Raw genomic sequence first — 8,876 nt, forward strand, 5'->3', positions numbered from 1 at the left:
GCATTTGTCTTTGAAGTAATGAAAGTGATCTGATTGACTTGTGAGGCAGACAGTCAGACAGATACAAGTGTATTTTCTCTCTCATGGGTAGGGTAATGATGTAATCGCAAGGCAGACATGCTCTCTGTCTGTCTGTCTGTCTGTCTGTCTGTCTGTCTGTCTGTCTGTCTGTCTGTCTGTCTGTCTGTCTGTCTGATTGATTGATAACGGAACACAGGTGGTACAAATTTGTGAAGAGACGGTTCAATCAACAAGTGTGATATCTTGACTAAGGACGCGAGCTGTCCGCTACCTCAAAACAAATAGCCCGTGTGTCAACATGCCTCTCGAACAACACGCCCAAAGAATGATCAGACTGTCAGGAAACATCTTGAAACACAGAATTGGACTGGTAGGCCTATTCTACCCGGCAGTTGAAAGGAAAAGTGATGTCAAGAAGTAATTTGATATAACTATGACCTATAATCTGAGTTCATTTGCACACATAACACGTGGTGATTGTAGAGTAGCAGMGTGCTTACGGTTGGGCTGTTCAGAACAGAATAGCAGGGCTGTGCCGTGAATAAGGCCTGCATCTCTCCAGGGTCCGTAGCCTCATCATTATCCCAGCTCAGTGACTCACATCCTGAGGAGAGAAAGCAGTCTCTCATGGCTGCCTTGTTCACAGCTCCACGGGAGGTGTGGAGGGACAATGATGGAGAATTAGCGGTGAAAAGAGCAAATAAATAGGTGCTTGCTACTTGAAAGSCCAGTCACAAAGCCCCAGCAGCCCACTGAAGACAAGAGAGGAAAGAGAGAAGAAACATGTTTTTTTCTCTTCATGTCTTGCCTGATGAAAATAAAGGGTTGAGGCTCAAAGGAAGACATAGAGGCAGTGGGGGATAGGAGGTGACGAGAGAGCAGAGAGCCTCACAGAATGGCGGTGTCTATGGGATGGGTTTTAATGAGGAGGAGAGGTGGCTCGTCAGACTGTGACACAGACGCTCAGAACATAACATCCTCCTGAGGAAACGATGCACTGACTTCCTCTCTCTGGGGCTGAGAAGGACGTGTGTGTATGTGTGTGTTTTTGGTTGCACTATCCTTGTGGGGACCAGAAGTMCTCACAAGGATAGTGTAAAACAATCAAAATGTGTCCGGTCCCCACAAGGAAAAAGGCTATTTTAGGCTTAGGGGTTAGGTTTAGGGTTACAATTAGTGTTAGGGGTTAGGTTTAGAGTTAGGAGTTAGGGTTATGTTTAGGGGTTTGGGGTTAAGATTATGTTAAGGGTTAGGGAAAATAGGATTTTGAATAGGAATACATTTTTTGGTGCCCACAAGAATAGTCAAACAAACATTTGTGTGTGTGTGAGTTGGGCAGAGGGGCAGAGGGACAATCACGAAAGCTGTGTCTTTTAAAAGGAGCGAGACCGWATAACATTTGCATGTTGCCTTCGAAAGACCCCAAATAAATAGCCTGGAGGCCCGTTAAATCAGGAAGATGTAACTGGGATCTGATTGACCCATTGATGGAGAATTAAGTGATCAAACCATGCTGTGATCAATAAGTTGCAAGAGAGAACACAATACAAGGGGATTCAAAGCTTTTAMGCTTCCTAACATGTCATGTTTCATCATCTTGTGACTCAATCATATTCAACCTCGATTTTACGGCAGACTGTGAATATATTTTGCTGAATCTATTCTATATGGAATATGCATGTAGTATGAGGTCCATCTCATTGAAATATACAGAACAAAAATATAAAACGCAACATAAAATCATTTCAAAGATTTTACTGAGTTACAGTTCAAGTTTTTTTGTTTTTCAAATTATTTGTACCTTTATTTAACTAGGCAAGTCAGTTAAGAACAAATTCTTATTTTCAATGACGGCCTAGGAACAGTGGGTTAACTGCCTTGTTCAGGGGCAGAACGACAGACTTTTACCTTGTAAGGAAATCAGTCAAAATAAATAAATACATTTGGCCCTAATCTATGGATTTCGCATGACTGGGCAGGGGCGCAGCCATGGGTGGGCCAGTGAGGGCATAGGCCCACCCACTGGGGCCCAGCCAATCAAAATGAATTTTCCCCCACAAAAGAGCTTTATTACAGCTAGAAATACTCTTTAGTTTCATCAGCTGTCCGGTTGGCTGGTCTCAGATGATCCCGCAGGTAAAGAAGCAGGATGTGGAGGTCCTGGGATGGCGCGGTTACAAATTCTCTAACATGACGTTGGAGCCAGCATATGGTAGAGAAATGAACATTCAACTCTTAGCATGCCAATTGAACGCTCCCTCAAAACTTGAGACATCTGTGGCAGTGTATTGTGTGACAAAACTGCACAATTTCAGAGTGGTCTTTTATTGTCCCCAGCACAAGATGATGATCATGCTGTTTGATCAGCTTATTGATATGCCACACCTGTCAGGTGGATGGATTATCTTGGCAAAAGGAGAAATACTCACTAACAGGGATGTAAACAAATTTGTGCTCAAAATTTGAGAGAAAGAAGCTTTTTGTGCGTATGAAACATTCCTGGGATCTTTTATTTCAGCTCATGAAACATGGGACCAACACTTTACATGTTGCATTTATATTTYTGTTYAGTGTAAATGCATATAYAAATAATTTTGGTGGGCATATATAGTCACATCCTTATTTTTCAATTCAACACTATCCACCCCTAACATAGGTGTCAACTGTTTAGTAAATGATAGACAAAGACAGTCACTGCTAAATGACTTAGGGCCATTTGACCTCTAAATATGGCTAAGTAGTGTAATGGGTGTAACTGGCAACAAAAGCCTGGTTTASTGACATTACCTTGCCCACAAGTGCCCATTAGTATATTACCACTGGCAAAATGGACTCCTTGTCAGAGATGGCAGAATGTCCTCTCCCTAATAGAGGGACCTACACACAAACAATGGCTAACACAGACACAGACCCAAGTCAAGTGCAGACAAGGCCAATTGTTCAAAATGGGCAGGCTAAAACAGGGATCACCCGTGGAATGGACGATAGGTGGACAAAATATGTTTTATTTTCCCGTCACCCAACTTCATCCAACACATTTGTCCAGTGTCTGAGATAGAATGGGCAATTATCTAGCACCCCGGTGTTCTGCAATGCTGGCAACAGAAAAAAAGAAGGGGCAATTAAATAGTGTTTGCGTTATGCACAGAGAGAGGGATAGGGACAGGGAGASAGAGAAAGCGAGAGAGGGAGAGTGAGGGGGAGAGAAAAAGAAGGGGAAAGAGGGAGAGATGGAGAGAGAGTCAGCCAGAACCTTGCCAATTACATCTCCGTGTGAAAGAAGGGATGAAGAGGAGAAGGGCCATTGCTTAGGGCCCACACACTTCTCCTTCCCTTCCACCTCACCTCCCKTACCTCCCTATTAGAGGCCCCTTCCCTTCTAGTCTCTGCTCTGTTTATTTCTCAAAGCTGTCTCTGAGTGTGTGGGGCCGTCTCTCCACTGCCTGAGCTCTAATGGGGAACACATAGGGATGACACACAGACATTCAAACAGGCATGGGCCAGGGCAGCAGAAGCTGGCTGAGAGGTCCTCATTTGTGCCACAGGTGATTAACAATGTCGGCAGAAGTTSCCCGACTCCATATCTAAACMAAACCACCAGGAAAATGAAAGATGTCAACTTGTATGTTGTATGGTTAGGGCCAATTATTTGACACATGTGCATAATAGACTACTGAGAAAGGCCCCAAATTGACTTATTGACGTACAACATAAAGTAAAACATGGCATTTAAATGTATTACACTGTTTACAGACAGGCCACACTGCACTGGATCATGATTTGGATGAATAGTCCCCAATATGTCACTTTAAGTCATTTACAGATAGCTCTMGTTATTTACTGATACCATTGGTTTGTTGGCAGACTTGTTTTCCCCAATTCAATTGCCCAGCTTGATTTAGTTTATGTATCAACTGAATTCAGTATGCCGCGGTAATTTCKWTGGTTTATACAGAACATGATGCTCTTTATTACTACAGTGACACTCTCATTATCCCCTAAAAGATTTAGTAGCTTTAGGAAGAGATAAGGACATTACCCAGCGAGCATGACCCCATGGCCCCATATGGGTATTTGGTGAGCAAGGTGGGCAGGGGCAAACATTACGGAGTGGCTTAATGACTRTAGAGGCCCTTGTCTGTCCTGTTTCTCTTCGACCCAGACAAGACCATTCGTGGAGAGCCATGTTCGATTCCCCGACTGACCTGCCTGTGGTGCAGCTGGTGAGGGGTCAACTAAGGGGACAGCCTGAGAGKGGGAAGCAGGAATACTTGGGCCCCCCAGGACCACATCCCCATACCTGGCCCCAGCAGCACCGGCCCTACCTCTACCCTCCTCACCCTGCATGTCCAACCCGGCCTGCCCGCCCTCCATGCCCATACCTGGGGGCCTACTACACAGAGCAGCAGCCTCCAGCCTGGTATCAACCACACAACACATGGAAGGTATGGACAACCTTYTTGTTCAATTTCTCACATGGGGGATATACAACTCTTTACCTACAGTTGAAGTCAGAAGTTAACATGCACTTAGGTTGGAGTCATTAAATCTCGTCTTTCAACCACTCCACAAATGTCTTGTTAACAAACTATAGTTTTGGCAAGTCGGTTAGGACATGTACTTTGTGCATGACACAAGTAATTTGTCCAACAATTGTTTACAGACAGATTGTTTCACTTATAATTCACTGTATCACAATTCCAGTGGGTCAGAAGTTTACATACACTAAGTTGACTGTGCCTTTAAACAGCCTGGAAAATTTCAGAAAATGATGTCATGGCTTTAGAAGCTTCTGATAGGCTAATTGACATCATTTGAGTCAGGTGGTACCCGTGGATGTATCTTCAAGGCTTACCTTAACACATTCGTGCCCTCTTTGCTTGACATCATGGGAAATCATAAAGAAATCAGCCAAGACCACGGTTCATCCCTGTAACAACAATAGTACAGCAAGTATAAACACCATAGGACCACGCAGCCGTCCATAAACACCGCTCAGGAAAGGAGAGGCGCTTCTGTCTCCTAGATGATGAAACGTACTTTGGTGCGAAAGGCAAATCAATCCCTGAACACAGCAAAAGGCCCTTGGTGAAGATCTGGAGAAACAGGAACAAAAGTATCTATATCCACAGTAAAACGAGTCCTATATCGACATAACCTAAAGGCCGCTCGCAAGGAAGAAGCCACTGCTCCAAACCCACCATAAAAAAGACAGACTACGGTTTGCAACTGCATATGGGGACAAAGATCATACTTTTTTGAAGAAATGTCCTCTGGTCTGATGAAACAAAAATAGAACTGTTTGGCCATAATGACCATCATTATGTTTGGAGAAAAAGGGGCAGGCTTGCAAGCCGAAGAACACCATCCCAACCGTGAAGCACGGGGGTGCAGCATCATGTTGTGGGGGCTTGCTGCAGGAGGGATGGTGCACTTCACAACATAGATGGCAACATGAGTAGGAGAAATTATGTGGATATATTGAAGCAACATCTCAAGACATCAGTCAGGAAGTTAAAGCTTGGTCGCAAATGGGTCTTCCAAATGGACAATGACCCCAAGCATACTTCCAAAGTTGTGGCAAAATGGCTTAAGGACAACAAAGTCAAGGTATTGGAGTGGCCATCACAAAGCCTCTGACCTCAATCCTATAGAAAATTTGTGAGCAGAACTGAAAAAGCATGTGTGAGCATGGAGGCCTACAAACCTGATTCAGTTACACCAGCTCTGTCAGGAGGAATGGGCCAAACATTCACCCAACGTGTTGTGGAAGGCTACCCGACACATTTGACCCAAGTTTAAACAATTTAAAGGCAATGCTAACAAATACTAATGAGTGTATGTAAACTTCTGAACAACTGGGAATGTGATGAAAGAAATAAAAGCTGAAATAAATCATTCTCTCTACTATTATTCTGACATTCTCACATTCTTAAAATAAAGTGGTGATACTAACTGACCTAAGAAAGTGAATTTTTACTGGGATTAAATGTCAGGAATTGTGAAAAACTGGTTTAAATGTATTTGGCTAAGGTGCATGTAAACTTCCGACTTCAACTGTATGTGCAGCCTATGTGTTTGATTGACAAATCTACTGTACAATTGTAAAGCAGTGGCACTAACCTTTTCTGAGTCAAGATCACTTTCTGAGTCAAGATCACTTTCTGAGTCAAGATCACTTTCTGAGTCAAGATCACTTTCTGAGTCAAAATGCATGCCGGGATCTACTACTCCATTTTTAAAAAACATGACTTAAAAAACGTAAATCTATGCAACATTAACCAATTAAGAACAGTACTGTAGCAATGAAGTTCATGCAGTAAGCTATAGGTCCAATACATTATCACCGTATACTGGCTTTGTTTCAATTGCCCTGCCAATGCATTGTTGTTCGGGACATTTTTTGAAATTATATTTCAAAATTTGAGGTTGGCTATATGATCACACCGGTAATAGATCGATCAGTTGTTGTATTACTCGTGAGGCACAGCTGAGTGAGCATACATTTAAATAATTAGCTTGTTATTTGTACTTTACTGGGCTGAAGGTCCCTGCATCTGATGGTCAGTCTCGGTGGAGGGAGAGAGCAGCAGACGGACATGCTGACCACACCGCTTGCGTCGCATGTGCTGCAAAATAAATGTGCATATATATGTTATTCAATCATTGCATCCCCACTGCTCGCAAGCGTCTGCGTAGCCAGGCGCTAAAATAGAACTTGGTTCTATTTGTGACGCTTCACACGCTGCATGTCCCTCCTCTCCCATCTCCTCATTGGTTTTTAGGAGCATACACCCATGTGGGTGATTGAAAGATGAACTGAGGTCCACACTCCAGTCCAGTTGGTAGTGGTAATGCACCTTAAAGTTGGTTGCCAACCGCCATATAAAGTCCAAAGAAGAAGAAGCCTGAAGTAGGCGAGATTACTAGAAATGAACTCGGTTTAACGCTACCCTTTTATCTGTGGATTAATTGTTGGAGTAGAGGACCTTGTGCATTTCAGGTAAAATAACAATCCATTGTTTATATCCCAGGACAAATTAGTTAGCAACAGCAAGCTAGCTAGCTAATTTGCCATAAATGTTTAATGCTTTTCGACCTGTCCCCAAATTAATACAGTTGGTTCAGAGTTTGTTTTGATATTTCAACCTGCGTGTCCTGATCGCGTCTGGTGTGCGTGCACAAAATCAACATGCGCGCGAGAAGTCTGGTCCGCCTCTCAACGTTCCCCCGCTCTCCCTTTCCTCTGCTGACACTGACCAAAAAGGGACACCGTCTTCCAGCTGATGGTGAAATTTGAGTTGCACCACTTTAATCCTGCCTCATGCACAAATACCTGTTGTTACTCCAATGAACAGAGAAAGTGAAATTCTTCACTATTAAAAAAGACCCATGCCTCTAATAATAACAATGCAAGCCTATCGATACACTTTCCTACTCATTCATTACAATACTGCTTGTTGTCTGTGTGGAAGTAGGAAGAACATTGCATTTTATGGCATTTAAAAGTGTTGGAAAAAAAGTGTTGACAGTGTTGACAGACAACTTAAACATGAACTAACTCATAAAAACAAAAGCTCTTTGGTGTATTCGTTGACCGTCTCTCTCTAGTCATGGTTTTAAACTTTTTGAAATCTCATAGTATCAACTTTGCTGTAGCGTTTTTTTTATGCCTGCTACGTCACTGCCGACACGGTAATCTCAGCCATCCGATTGGCCAGCAGTAGGCCTAGTGCACTTGATTTGCTCTCCTGGCCTGCCGGGAAGTCAGAGTTTGTCCCTTCAGACACATGAAATTATTCAAAATTGGAACATTTCTCCTACCCGGCGCACAGGGCAGCTGAATCGGGTACACCTACCGCCAACAGCGGGAGACAAGAAAGAAAAAAAAGATTGATGATTTATCGTTGGGTTTTATACAGAATGTTTGGCGATAGAATAGGAAAGCCTTGGAGATCGACCAGTTCCGATCGACTGTTGTAAAGTATGGCTGTATCAATGAAGGCACACAAATCATTTTCATTCATAAATCAACAAGGTGAATGATGCTCATTGTTGATGATCCTGTCACATTTTGAAGCTCAATATGGCTCGTAGGCAACTAGAGGTACTGAGGTGAGGCACCTAGCTCTGTTCAAGGGCAGTGTTGTTGCTGTCCCTAGCCGGTGGTGGTGGAATCTATATTTTGATTAGTGTTGTGTGAGACTTGGCTGAGTGTGTGTGTGTGTCTGTCCGTGCCTTCTGGCTGTCTCTGCTCTGCTATCAATACTTAATCTCATGATGTGTTTAAAAAGGCATGCCGATGCCCGCACATTTGAGCCAGGAACCACCCAAAAAGTCTCTGTGTTTCAAGGGTCATTTCTCAGGAATTCTGTCCCACAGGATTTGGCCGGTATTTTCCCTGAGAATAAGTACTCCTCACAAAGTGCTGATGGACCACTGAGCCAAGACATGTCACTGGAATTATAGCTTTCAGTGTTAACATGTGCGTGTGTACGTTTATTTTGGTTGTACTAACACTAAATCCGGTTTCTTTTGAGTGTTTTTACTCTCTCTCCTCCCCTGGCTTCTAGCTATGCAACTGAGAGTTTATATTTCCCAGTTTGGGGATGTTGGGGCTGTTATCTATGAAGTAAAATAACTCCCAGCTCAGTTACAGTTGGCCAAGACAGGTTACCCAAAGCAAGAAATGAATCAGACTTGCAGCCGGTGTTGGGGAGAAGTCAGGGAAACTTCAAAGCAGCAGTTCTGTTTTCTCTGGTCTGCAGGAGGCCTTTCATGTGTTAAAGTGTGTCTGGTTCAGGGGAGCTAGGGCCTTACCTGCGTCTCGGTGTGTGTGCCATTGAGTGTGTGTG

Source organism: Salvelinus sp. IW2-2015, linkage group LG3 (genome assembly GCF_002910315.2).
Source record: "Salvelinus sp. IW2-2015 linkage group LG3, ASM291031v2, whole genome shotgun sequence".
Taxonomy (NCBI): Eukaryota; Metazoa; Chordata; class Actinopteri; order Salmoniformes; family Salmonidae; genus Salvelinus; species Salvelinus sp. IW2-2015.